Source organism: Nanorana parkeri, unplaced genomic scaffold (genome assembly GCF_000935625.1).
Source record: "Nanorana parkeri isolate BGI_ZX_2015 unplaced genomic scaffold, ASM93562v1 scaffold1210, whole genome shotgun sequence".
Lineage (NCBI taxonomy): Eukaryota > Metazoa > Chordata > Amphibia > Anura > Dicroglossidae > Nanorana > Nanorana parkeri.
Window position 1 is genome coordinate 418,518 of NW_017307478.1, and position 14,613 is coordinate 433,130.

The following is a 14,613-nucleotide window of genomic DNA, read 5'->3' on the forward strand; positions in this document are numbered from 1 at the left end:
CCCCCCCCCCCTCCTTTAGCCTTTAAAGTCAACAGTGAACAAAAAAGCAGCAGACTGATGAGCTCATTTATTTGTCCCTCTGCTCTCTCCTCCTATTAACATGTTCCTTGTTAGCACATGGGCCCTGCAGTACAACTGATTGGCTCTTTGTTGTGCTTCTCTCTCTCCCATTCTGAACTCTGCTTTACAGAAGATTGCAAGCGGCTGAAATCAGGACAAATTTAGGTACTTACAATGCCTACATTTAAAAAATGCATTTAATAATGTACTAATGAATACAAAGCTGCATTCATTTGTAATTTGTCTGGAGTTTACCTTTAAAATAAAATGGACGAATTGAATGCATTGTTGCTCGTTTATCTAAGCTAAATCAATTGTAAGCCAACCATGAATGGGAATATGAATACTCAATACAGAAAGCTAGTTCCAAATGTGATCACACATTGTTTTCTTACTATTCTAGGGGTTTTGTATACATAATTTACTACATGTGGAACATGTTGCTTTAAGAATCAGAGAATCGTGAGATAAGTTCTAAATATATAAAAGTAAGTGACTGCACATGTGTTTAATATTACAATTAGCTTGTGTTTTCTTCTACACTTGATGCAATGCCAGCATTCCTGTGCATTGTTTAAATATACATCAATTCTATCGCTGTGTATACATTAGGTCAATTAGCATGTGGGCAAAGTACCGAAACAAAAAGAAAAAATTAACGAAGAGAATTGTTGCTTATTTAAAACTAAAACACCAATCGGCTTAAGTTCCATGCAAACAAAGCATGGCTTTTGGGTGACCTTTAAAGTGTATGTATAACCAAAATGTGTCTTTAGTTTCAGACAGTACAGAGTAGGGAAGGGTTAAAGCTCTGCCAGGTTATTGATTTGTTATCTGTGAACAATTTGGGGAAATTCCCTTTCACTTCCTGTCCCAGTAACCTAACAGGACGTTAGAGGAAATCTCCCAAAGTTAGCGAAATTCCCCTTTTAGATAGTTGTCTCCAGAACAGGTATCCGAAATGAAGTGATTTCTTCTCTCTTTTACTAAGAAAAATAGGAATTCCGCTCACTTTCTTTCTTGGATCAAGTGATTACCAGTATAAACAGCCCAAACAGTGAAGACACAGACATCATTAAGGAACTTCTAGATTTTAACCCTTCCTCACTCTATCCAAAAAAAAAAAGTTTTTTCCAGGAGATACCCTTTAAATTCTGTTTTAACTGGAAACTCTGTAAAAGATGGTGAGCTCTTTGTACTATTGGTATTGTGCCTAGGTGTACCAATGATTTAATTATCTGTAGTTACAAGGATCTATCAAGGGATATATTAAATGCAGAGTCATAGGTGGGTAGATTGGTTATTGGTAAACCAGAACAATACACTATAGATGTATACATGCATTTAACAAGACACAGTCACTTTGCCCATTTAGGGCAATTCAGGGCCGAGTGATGTGTAAAGGGGCTTCCTAACCAACTCACATTACCAACTCTCCTCCACTGCTCTTTTTGCTACCTCAGTAGGCAGTAATAACTGGTGACTCCAGTAGTTGGGAAGCATGTGAGTTCTTCCCATGTGACAGTGCTCAGCTCTAGCAACCAATCACTAGGGCCAAGCAATATAACAAGACAAAGGGAATGATGTCAATGCTCCCTAGTGTCCAAAATGGGTGATGCTGGTGCTGATTATTACGGAGCCAGGAGCGGCAGGGGTGTGCTGACTAGATAAGTGCATGAATGTGCTTTTAGTACAGCTATCCTTTAAATGTAACCAGTAAGCAAGTTTGGCCGATGGGCCCTGCATCTTTCAATTTCAATTTTTTGGGAATTATTCCCCCCAAAAAATAGAGATTCAGGTGGAGAAGAAGGGACTTTCAGTTAAGAGACTCTGCGACACCCACTATATGCACAATGAAGATCTCAGTGAACAGATAAATATAAGGTGGGAGTGTTGTGGCATTTAAAGGATATGTATATGATAAGTATAGTTATTCTTCAATGTGTACATGAAAAGCATCTTCCTAGTGGCTCCATGCATATGTGTATATGTTTCTCAGGTAGTATGAAGGTCAGAAGATGGACCTTGGAAGCTCTATGATTGATCTCTGACTTGCTCTACCTAGCTCAGAGGACAAGCGCTTCCATTTATCTCCATCTGTATATATCAACTGTCCGCAAAAGGAATAGTGCATGATTCTGAATTGATCGCTAGATCTCCTCTAAGTCCAATGCTGCATCTTCACTTTTGTGATGTCATTTCCCTTTGCCTTTAAACCCTCCTACTCAAAGAAAGCAAAGAGCCTGAAAAGGACTATGCAAGATGGTGGGTGGCAGTTGAAGAATGCAATATAAGATAGAACGTATTTGTTTAAAATTTGGGAAGTGGAAGAAAATGGTAATCATAATTACACTGGTCCTAATTTCAGCATATTTTAGTTCTGCTTTAATTATAGAATATGGAAGGCTTCACAAGGTCCCCTTTGTTACTATTGTTAAACTTTGCAACTAAGTCCTACCCCAGGAGCTAGGCCCCCCCTGCTCACAGTCCCGTGCTCCCTCTGTACGAAATGGCCTTTTTTGGCCACTTCCCAGATAGCAAGTAATTGAGCTGCAAGTTTGAAAATGACTTGCTAAACTATTGCAGACTTATTGTTGCACAATAACATCAAGTCTGCATTGCAAGTCTCCAGACCAGCAAGCTTGCAGAGCTCTTGCTAAGACCTGCAGGACTCTTGCTGTAGACTTGCCAAGCAATTTTGCTACAAATTCAAAAAGTGTCAACTAGAACTTCTGTTGCAAGTGTTTTGCAAGTCTACAACTTGCCAGGAATATGTGCAGCAAGTTAACAAAATTACAATTTCACCCGCCACAAGTTTGTAGCAAGTTATCCTTGCCATCTGGGTTAGTGTGTTCATTGGATAGTGTAACTATCCAATGGGGCTTAGTTCCAAGGTCAGTTAAGTTAAGCTCATGGTGAAAGTGGTTAACTTACTAAAGGAGTAAAGAATTTTCACTTGTGGTTGCAAGACATATAGGAGGGATGTTTACATAAATTAAAAATAGGTACCTTTTGGTACTATCAACTAATTCTACAATAACAAAAAAGCTGCCACTTGCACTTTAAGGGATGCTTGGATCAATCCAACAGTTTAATATATTGATCCATTCATGGCTGCTGTAAGAGGCCATACTGACCCCAGAAAATGTTGGCAATGTAACAGATTTCACTTGCTGTTTCACTTGCAAAAATGAAGTCATGTAGAAGTTTGCAAAAAAGTAACTAAGAGCAGCTCATAGTGTCAGCAGATCATTTGATCATTTGCTTTTCTTCATAGCAAAGTGAAGAAACTTCACACAGTGCAACATCTATTATTGGGGAAATTAGGGAGAAAGGTCAAAGTGAGCTCCAGCAGTGTGAGGTTGGAATGAGGGAGCTATGGCAGCTTCTAGACGTTAGACATTCACTGTAATATCATTGTTAAATCTAATTCTGCCGGAGCTTGACAATGCAATATTAACTTCTTTACCTGCAACACATACTGACATTTAGTCTGATTCATTTCTTTGAATTTACCAAATGACACTTTGTTCATGTGGAACACAGTCATCTATAGTAATACTGTCCTTTTGGCAGTATGATTATGTTTTATTTATTTAATATACTGTATTTTGCATTCTGATAGAATGCATATTGTTGGTAGCCACATTCTGAATTTTGGCTTTACTCCAATAAAAATGAGCATTCTTCCTAATTATTGTGTTCCCTCAAATTCTATTCCAGGCAAGTTGTTTATTTCCCCGCTATTAATTGTCTAATATAAGTCAGCTTCACAAATTTATATACTTCTTACTACGGAGAGTCACAGATTTTTTACTAGGCAATAAAACTCATACAATACTATTAATGCAGACAGTGGGAAAATAAAATATTAATTATGTATCTGTTAATATTCTATGGTAAAAGGATAGAATGGTTCCCTGTTCACCAGCTCTCACAGAAGGTATTTACTTTACACATAAATTAGAAGCTAGGCTTAAGCTTGGAAAAGAAGACCAATGTTTTGATTTCACAAAAGTGCTGGTGCTGCTTACAGGTCTTCAATGTTGGATGCGTCTAACCCCTTCATGACCAGATGTCGTTGAAGCCTAGGTGCCTAGAGTAAATTTAGCAGAATCAGTATGTGTTAGTTCACTTGCATTAATTCTACAAAAAAAAATCTGCCTACCTGAATATTTTTCTTTGCTTTTTAAAGACATGTATGGATCTTATTTGGCACCCTTTTTTAATAAATACCATGCTAAAGTTTTTATTGTAAGCTGACATTGGCTACAAATAAATAAAGCGCATTTTTGGTTATTTTACACAAATATACTTTTTTACACACTGTAGTGTTTTCCAATACTGACTCTCTCTCTGCACAGTGAATCCACAGAGGGAGCTGTAGGGGACCCTGAAGAGCAATACTCCCAGAAGAGTTGGTTTCCCTGCAAACTTTACATTAAGATTCCTTGTGAACAGAGTGGTGTTCTGGTAGTGCAGGCCGCTTAAACATTTTTCTTTCTTTTACAGGTATGCCCTTTTGGAGCGTTTTGTGTTAATGATAAAAATAAGAACACCTGCTTTATTCACTAGCTAGGCAATACTCAGCAGCAATGAAAGCCTACATATTTATATCAGTACAGGTTTCAACAAACTTTACAGCCAGCCGGCCCAATCACTTTAATCAAATTTATTCAAACTCATAAAAATGACTGCAGTGATAAGCATATAGTCACTCATGGCTTGTTTTTTTTAATAGATTTATTTGGGTTATTTTACAAAAGTTAAGATTTTAGCAGCACCAAGTGCTGTCTTACTTGAGTTACCCATCTGGGCATGTCCTCTTATTTTATCACCCTTTTTTGATTGATTGATGGATTAATTGCAAAATAAGTGTTGACAGCAATTAGAATTCATTTTTTTCTGGTCAGCTGATAAGTTGTCATTGATGGGTTCGATTTACTGATCTTCTCCACATTTTATGCTATAATGCTTGCACCGTTTATGAAATAAGCCTGTATATCCATGCGAGAATGGAGACAGCATGATATACTGCTTTAGTGCAGGGCACTTTAATTCTCAATTCACTGATCAGACCTTAAAGTGTATTACCACTTTTGCAGTTAAATTGGAGAAAACCTCTCGTCACGTTATGTGATGCTATTCACAGAGCATAATGAAAAATAATTTAAAAAATATATTTCTTACTAAAGATGTTTTGTTAAAGCAGGCAAGATGGCCGATTCTAGGTTTTTCTCAGCACCTTCACGGTGATCTGTCCTAACGGACAGATGGACTGAAATTTGAGGATTGTGCTTCTCTAATTCACTTAATTAACACGCAATGGACAAACTACCTCAGACCCCTCACCCCTCACAGCCTCTCCTAACATTTGCATAGAAAGTTAAGTAGAAATGTTAACCCCTGAAACCCTAACCCAAGTAAAAGAAGTTTAGACTGCGAGAAGAATTTTTTAAAAATGTTTTAGCTTATACTAAGTGAATGAGAACATGTAAAAGAAATTTAAAATAGGTGTTATCCCAATTTGGCTGCAAATGTGCAAAAGCACTTTAACTGCCTCCGGGCCGGCCGTAGTAGAAAAACGGCCAGCCCGGAGCTCTCTAGATCTGAGCGGGCGTCTCTAGACGTCCGCTCAGACACGCCCCCTCGCGCGCGCCGCTCGGCGCGCGCGAGCGGGGAATTGCCGTTTTTTATCAGTACAGCGTTGCATGACGGAATAAACGTCAGTCAAAGTATCGCAGCGCTGAACACTGAAAAATGGCCTGGCCAGGAAGGGGGTCTAAACACCTGGTCTTGAAGTGGTTAAAGAGATTTGCAAATTCCTGGCCTTCTATAGCTTAAATTCAATTGCAACGACCCCAAAGGGGCTCATTATACAATCAATTTAAGTCTCCTGACATAGTACCATTAAAATAACACACATACACAACTAAAAAGCATCAAAAATAACATTTACTTAACTAATAGCAAATGACAGGTTACAAAAATAGCAGTCTCTGATCTCTTTCCCAGATTCCATCCATCTCAGTGAGGGACCAAACCTGCAGACATCACTGCAGGATGCTGAGTTTTGGTAATGGTGGTATTTGTTCCATCAAAGAGCCCTCTGACAGCACACTTTCAAATTTGGTGTTATACTGTTACGAGCAATACCTCACCAGTAATCTCAATTTTAAGTTTAGGACTCCAGCAGTAACTCAACTCCAGAGGATTAATATAACACCGAGCTAGCTGCGAATTGTATTGTTTTGTAAGAAGCAAGTCTGTTCCCCTGTGAATTATGTTCTTGACTTTAGTGCAATTCAAGATAATAACTTAAAGGAGAAGTAATGGGAGTATAATTTACTTTTTCCAATACATAGAGACAGTGACATAGCAGGTGTAGAGCTGAGCGATCATGAACCATGGGTCACTCAGCTCACAACTTCTCTCTGCTGAGTGCATTGACTGTCTGTCACCGCTCCCAATAGGGATTCCCCCCCTCCACTCTGTGTTCCTTCAGTGCAGCTGATTGGATGGACAAACAGGTTAGGGGGCGGGTATAGCTGGCTCTAGAAAGGCAGAGCCAGCTGTCAATCAGGCAGCGGGGTGGATCTTTCCTGGCTGCAGCGCGGCTCTACACACTCAGCAAATATTGGGCAGTAGCCTGCTAGACGCTGACTTTGAAGTCAGAATCTGAAGATTATATATTAATCTAGAAAAACAACTGGCTCTAGCCATTGCATAGGCCATCATCTTTATACTACTCCTTATACAATTCAGTGCTCAGGATATTGTAGGAATGACTGTGGCCAGAATATGACCATTCAAATATATATGTATACTAAAATAGAAGTAAATAAACTTTGAAGCTGAACTTCATCCTTCCTAAATCTACAAGAGAGGAGGGAAGAAGGATTGTCATGTCTGGAGAGGGGTTTACAAATAATCCCTCTTTGACCATTGTAGCTGCAAACACTCTGGAGTAAATCCTCAAAATTTACAGCTAACGATTCTCTGTTAATCTTAATTTTGCATTCTCTCTACAGCCCCCCCAGTAGCAGTAAGTTGCCAGCCTTTCAGGCTTCTTAACGCTCATGTAAATACAGAGCAGGTACAAAGGAAGAGGGGAGAGAGCAAAGGGTTGAGACCCTGAAGGGTAATTTGTATGATCACTTCAGATGCCAGTTGGTTAATGCTCTGCTTTTGGTGCTTTCCCCCGTACCGTGTAGCTACAGCGGTCAGATGTTAAAGCTTATGTACTGCTTTGTAGGAATATTTAAATATTTGAATGTCCATACCCTGGTCACAGTTCTACTTGTGATTATGTGTGACTATGCTGTCAGTAGACACTGCTTGGGAGCCTCTCCATGAATGATGGAGGCATTTTGCCAATATCACCCTAGGAAATTAAACAACATGTGTCTCCCTGATTTACACTAAAGATAACAGCAGTGAAGCGGAAATATTTTCATACACTGATAATACTAATTGCAGTAGGAAGTTCACTAACAGAGAGCTCTCTTATGTATGAGCCATTCATTTTAAATGAGGACATATTAATTGCAATGTAGATAAATATTTTTCTCTTTAAGCCAATAAATTGAGGCCTGGGAATAGTCCATTCTAAAATGACCAGTTGTAATTGATGCTTTTATCACGACATGCATGTTCCCTACGTTACAACAGAAAAAACAGTATGTGAGACTAATGCATAATATGATCAGAGACGATAAGCCGTGTAAAAAAAGACAAAGCTGTCATTTGGTAAGTTTCAGCAATGCTCACTGAAACAAAGAAAATAAGTTTTAATTACGCTTTAAAGAAATAATCAGCTTTATTATAACCATATGTTGTAGAAGCCATGTTAGTGCTTATATAGCAATAAGCTTTGCACAGATGTTACTGCGTTTTGCCTAATCATGTACTTAATCATACTGGAATGTGGCAAAAAACTTTGTTTTGACAGTTTCCAATCCCCAGCAGACAATTAATGGTGAAGAGTCAAATAACTTTGGAAGGGAGAAAACACAGAAATACATGATATTCTAAAGCTCTGATTTAAAACCCTTCAACAGGGTGGGTCAGGTGACCTTTGCTAATAGGCTAAGACACTAGAGCAGAGGTCACCAACCTGTGTCAGCTTGTAGCACATCCCGCTATGTCAAGTGGTAGCAAGGCAGATTACAGGTGCTTCACTTGGATTGACTTAACGCACATTGTGAGTCACATCAAATGGTCAGACTGAAAGATGCAATTGCACCAGGAATGCATGTGAGCAGCTTATGACCACGTATTGCAGCTTCTGTTGGTCACCACACATTATCAGCAGACCCATGTCAAACAGCCATGTTCTAAAAGAGAGGATCGCAACGGTAATCTCCATTTTCTCTAAATACAGGTTTCTTATAAAGCTTATTGCCTCATCCCACCTCTCAGTGTCCTATTCTTGCTAATAAATTGCTGTGTGATGGTATGGCTGCTATCTTTTTTGATGTCCTGTGATGTCATCAGCAATGACAAACCTTCCAAGGTGGCCTACAAGCAAGTAAACAAAATCGTGTGAAAAAGTCAATGAGGGTCCTCCGCTGAGTTTTGTTTAAAACATTTTTGACAATCTTTTAATGAACATGTCCTGAGTGGACAAACTTCTATTCATTTTTTTACTTGTGTTCTGTTGCATTGCTTTGCCATCAGTTTTTGATGCATTGCATTAAGTTGCGCTGAAAAAAGTTAAGCAGGCACTACTTTCTATGCTGCGCACAGAAAGTAACGCAACGCAGCAGTGTGAACTGGTCCCATTCACACCCATACTTTTTGCAGGTTACCTTCCACTGGCATCTGTTGACATCTGTTGAAAATTGGATGCTAACAGATGCTAACGGAATTAGTGTGAATGGAGCCTAAAGCATCTTTTTCAGTGTCATATCCCTTTATGTTAGCAGCTTGGCACCCAGTCTGAGTTTTCCTAACTTTTGGTGTTGTTGTCTGGGACACCTGTGTAAAAAGCACAGACCACTCCGGCTCTATGCCCTGCTAAACAACATAAAGGGTAGGTAACCCACATGTTGGAGATGACTTTACAAGAGCATACAGTTACTCGTTTATAAAAACTGGAAAAAATGACATTGGAGATGTTGCAAGCATCTGGTTCCTCTTGATAATACCTCCCCTCTTCACATGTTCCAGTTTATACATATCAGTCAAATTGTTGGCCAACAAACATAGATACACAGAGGATCAAAATTAGACACAAACTGATATTTATGAGTCATGAACAGATACTCAACACTTTTAACAGATTTTTTTAGATCTGGATTGCATAATATTGAGTTCAGACACTTAGGTCTGGTGATAGATGTTTGAAGTGTAATACAAAATACAATTAGATGGATGCATGATTCATGCTGTATGGCCACTAGATGGAGCTGAGGGGTATTGGAAACAGTTTATAAATCAGCCCCTTGATGTACCTTATGGCGAGGCACACAAGTAGCATTTTTTGTATGCTTTATACAGTGGTTCTCAACCTTTGTAACCTCAGGACCCATATCTGCCCTTGGCTATTAAGTCACAACCTAAGTCGCACCACACTGGAATGTATGGCCTTGTGGTACCATGCGTTTAGGTGCAGGCAATAGAACTGTGGGTGGAAGGTGCGTTTGAGGTGACATTCAAATGAATGGCAATGCAATGCACCTCCTGCACCAGCATATAGTAGGTGCAATTGTTTGGTACAGTGCCTTACTCGGACATGGCTGTGCAATCAATGAACTGAACTAGTTTGAACAAGCCCTCATAGACACTGACAGACACACAAAGCAACAGACACAATCTCAGACACTCTCAGACTTTCTCACACACACACTCCCAAAAAATAGTTTTTAAAATGTTTTTAAGATTCACCCAGTCTCCCTACCTTACGATAACTGGAGTGGATCCTCTGCCTGTGATCCAGTGTGGGCTGCTGTGCTGTGACGGAGCTCAATCTATATGTGCATTGCTTGTACAGCTCCCTGGTGCTCCCTGTAGCTGGAATGTGACGTCCCTCTGGTCCAGGCACCTCTACAGGGCACGCGTGGGAGCTGTAAGCAATGAACGTATGGATGGAGCTCCCTCGCAGCCATACCCCCATCCCACCCCACTTCAAGCTGACACTCGGTGGTGGGCAGCATATTTTGAATGGCTTCTCGAACTGACACTGCTGCGCTAGGGGGAGGCTGAGAAGCCTCTCACCTAGCACAGTGGAAGGCAGCTGTGACCCGCTAAACACAGGGTTGCGACCCCCTTTTGGGTCATGACTCACCAGTTGAGAACCATGACCTTATACACTGCAAACTGCAACCACAACCTATACACTGAACTTGAATGCACACTTAAGCACATCAGTAAAAGGATCATGATCACTGGGTGTGCATAATTCCACTCGCTCATGTAAACTGCATTGCAAGTGCATCAATTATTTAATAGTTTTTCTCCATGCTCTTGAACATTTTCTTTGCATAAACCAGGCCTATTGCGTTTCACCTGTTTATCAAGCTCTGCACACTGTGATCGAGTGACTGCATTTCACAATTGGCTACAAGGTGACAAATCACTGTCATGAAAAGGTTCACTTTAAAATACTGCTTTACAGACTGCTTCTAACGGCTATCTGTGTAAACATGGTAGGGTGGAGAGATAATGCCATGCTCTCTTGGGGACAAGTGTAGATGTCATATGTGGCCCTAAAGGAGGAACTGAACTCTGGATGCTGTGCCAAAAGTAAAGCAGGTAGAGGACAAAGAAGTAGTCACCAGTATTGCCTATGGTTTCCCTGCTGCTGATTTTTTCTCAGTTACTGATGTACCATGCTTTGCTCTGCTCTGTTTTTTCTGTATGAAGGCTGCAATCTTGGTAGAAGCAGGGCTTTGCTTTCACATGAGAGGGAGGAATATGATAAGTAATACTGTACAGTCTCTTCCTCTACCCCCTAGAGTTAGCGAGCAGCGCAGGGCAGGGAAAGAAGGGCTTTGCTGCAAGGGTTTTTTTTTTCATCCCAGAGTTGGGCTTTAAGTATTTCCTTTTGTTCTAGTAAGCATAATTGACTCATAAAAATGCAAAGTTGTAATATCTATGTTTATTTTATTGTACTTCTATTATCTCAAAATTAAATGTAGTGTGTTGCATGTGATTTTAGTAATAAAATGAAAAACAAAGATTTTGATTTTATTTGCACATTTTCTACCCACAATACAATTTTTTTAGGTTCTAACCCGCTGTCTTTCCCTCTGGCAAAAATACTTGATTTTAAAATTATCAACATAAACCAGTCGTAAAGCTCAGCAGAGCCTAATATATTTATTTTCAGTTTCATTTAGCACAGGTTGACATTCACGCAGTTTAAGTGTAAGTGCAGATTGTTTCATGGGGAGAGAGAAATAAACATATGCTGGGTGGCAAGGAACGTTTAATGGTTATACGCAACAGCCTGCCGGTCATTAACATTTTCATTTCCTTGCTGGGTTGACAAATGCATTGCTACAATTAATAGAGCATACTCTTGGCAGTGAAAAGGTTACAGAAAAGAACAAAATATTGCACATTTATAACAACTGGAAATAATCTGAGTCATTCCAGAAGTATGAGGTTCTTTATGGAGTTACAGAGAACATTGAATCAAGTGTCTTGTTTCTTCAGCTTGAACACTGAAAGACCAATTTCAATATAAACCAGTGCGAAGATCAAAATGAATGCAAAAAGCTCAGTAACCAGAATTCTTTTATTTTGGTCAGGTGACTAGTAAATTGTGCTTGGTTTATTCTATTCTTTCTTGGATAAGCCTGTATTAGCTCTGTGTTAGTAGTTACAAGAAAGACCATATTGGAGCAAGAGGAACGAAAACCTACCTATACTCACCTACCCTCCATCAATACGACATACGTAAGTTCCCTCACCTGCGCCAAAATCTTCACCCGGTCATCTTCCAGGTTCAGCATCTTTGGCCATCTTGATTGGCAAACTCACGTAACGTAGCTGACACATCCAGACACAGGAGTTCATTCCAGCACAAAGGCATGCCATGTACAGTATGCAAACTGAAGTTTGAGAACATTAAGGTAAGAAGCTTTTATTTCAGATGAGATATACTGTGGGATCTATAACCAATTTACAGAGTGTTTCACCCCGTGAATCATTCTGAATATTGGTTCTGTGTGAATAGGCGCAAAAAGGAATGTTCATTTTCAGTTAAATGCATGTAAAATATTACAACATTATGACCACTAGATGGAGCTGAGGAGCATAGGAAATAAATACTTATTATTTATGCTTCTCAACTCCATCTAGTGACTAAAATGCAGAATTACATTACATACATTCGACCTGAAAAGTAAACATTTCAAAGAACGTTCCTTTTTGCATCTATTTGCACAGATTAAACATTCAGAAAGGTTTATAGGCTGAATGGATCTACAAATTGGTTATAAATAGACCCCCCATGTCTCTTCTTCAACACAAAAAGCCTTCCTGCTTGCAAACTTTTTATTCTAAGTGAACGTTCTACCTTAACAGATCAGTGTGCCCAAAACTGATATTTTAGTAAAGGCTAAATGTTGGCTGAATCACCCTCTTGCTCCTTATATTCTCAAGGTGTGTTCTCTGTGGATGTCCTGCCTGTGCTGCTTTCCAACAACCTTTACTGAGTCATTTGGAGTGGGGTCTCACTACTCATTCTGCAAAATGTAAAATAAATGAATGTTTTAAAAGGGATAGTTTGACTCAATATAGGCTCAATCAGAAAGCAGAATTTAAATAAGAAAGGATATTTTATTTAAAGTTGGAGTGTGGTGAGTCAACCTTTGGTGTCTTATATGTCTCAGAAACTCCAATAGTGAGAGCTCATTGCATTAAATTCTGATTACTGTTGTATCTCATACTGCATAATATAGAAAAATGAATCCAAGTGAGAATGGAAACCCATCACAGTGGTCATAGTAGGTGTACAGGCCCTGCAGCAGGAGTGCTAAGATATAATCAATAAGAATTCTTAAAGTGGTGTAAGAAGTTAAAAGGGAGTTTAACTCTACAGAAAGCATAACAAACAAAACTATAATTTTTCAGTGGAGAATATAGTTATGATGGGACATTTCACTAGGCATAGTGATGAGCCTATTATTTTCCTCATCTACACTAGGGATGAGCCGAACATCCCCGTGTTCGGTTCTAATTCGAACTTTCGAACATGGAAAAAGTTATAATTCGAACTTAGAACTCAATGCAAGTCTATGGGGGTAGAACTCAGAAAATTAAATGTCCCCATTTTGAAGCCTTATATGCAATTTATTGGCCATAAAAAGTGTATGGGGATCCGGGTACTGCCCTGGGGGACATGTATCAATGAAAAAAACACTTTTAAAAAATACATTTTTTAAAGGAGCAGTGATTTAACATCACTTAAAATGAAACATTAAAAATTAAAAATTAAATCATGGCTCTATATTTGTACTGAGCCCTGATTGGCACAGTCTTGCACCTGACCTGCGGTCAGGTGCAAGACTGTAGCCAATTACCGTTTCGGACGGCGCAGTGCAGTGTGGGATGTGATGAACATTACGACGGGACATCCCGTAATGTTCGGCGTTCAGCGAACGCTAGAACAGGCTATGTTCGAGTCGAACCTATGTGCGACTCGAACATGCAGCCCATCCCTAATCTACACACATGGTTTTTATTTGTTTTGGAGAGGCTAGGGAAGGTGTAGAGGCCTTGCCATGTTTTGCTGATCGTGTCTCTATTAGGGAGATTCTTTAGATACTTACTTTTAGGACACTTACTGTCTCTAACAGGGACACAGGTCAAAACAAAAACAAGGGGCGTTTTTTTGGCACAAAAACAGGTCCAGGGTAGTGGAAAGGAGCTTCTGTAGCTCTCAGGAACAATCTAAAGCCTATTCCATACTTTAAAAAGTTCACATTTTCAAAAACTGTAAGATTTTGTGAAAAATGCACACATTTTATTGAAATTCCAGAGAGAGTAAAACTCACAATTTTACTCATCCCTCATAATTAATATTCACCATTTCTCAGAACCTCAAGCTCTCTGTTTAGGTGTAATTTGTGGTCTTGTATTCTCATGCTCTCCTCATATTCATACATTAATAGCTCCTCGCTGTCTTCATCTAGTTATCATATTTTTTATACTTTTATTTCTCATTCATGATATCAGTAAAATAATATTACCTACCCTAATCATATCCTACTTCTGTAACACCCACTTTCACAGTCTTCTACTCAGGTACAAAAAACATTTACCCTGCTTGTTTTACCTAGGAGATGATGAATAAGGTTGCTCCCGCAGCCTTTCTCCTCTTCGTGTGACTGGTCCCCCAAAACCTCCCTTTGCTGCCATGCAATTTGCAGCTCTTTGTCATCCCATTCAATGCAGGATCAGCAGTTCTGCATTGTACAAGAGGAGACCTAGGGTCCACCCACATTCCAAAGGGTTGGACAGTGGAGAAGAGTATCAGCTTCTGGGGAGATCAAGGAATAAGGTAAGTATATCACCTTATGCATCATCCCCTAGGTAAAACAT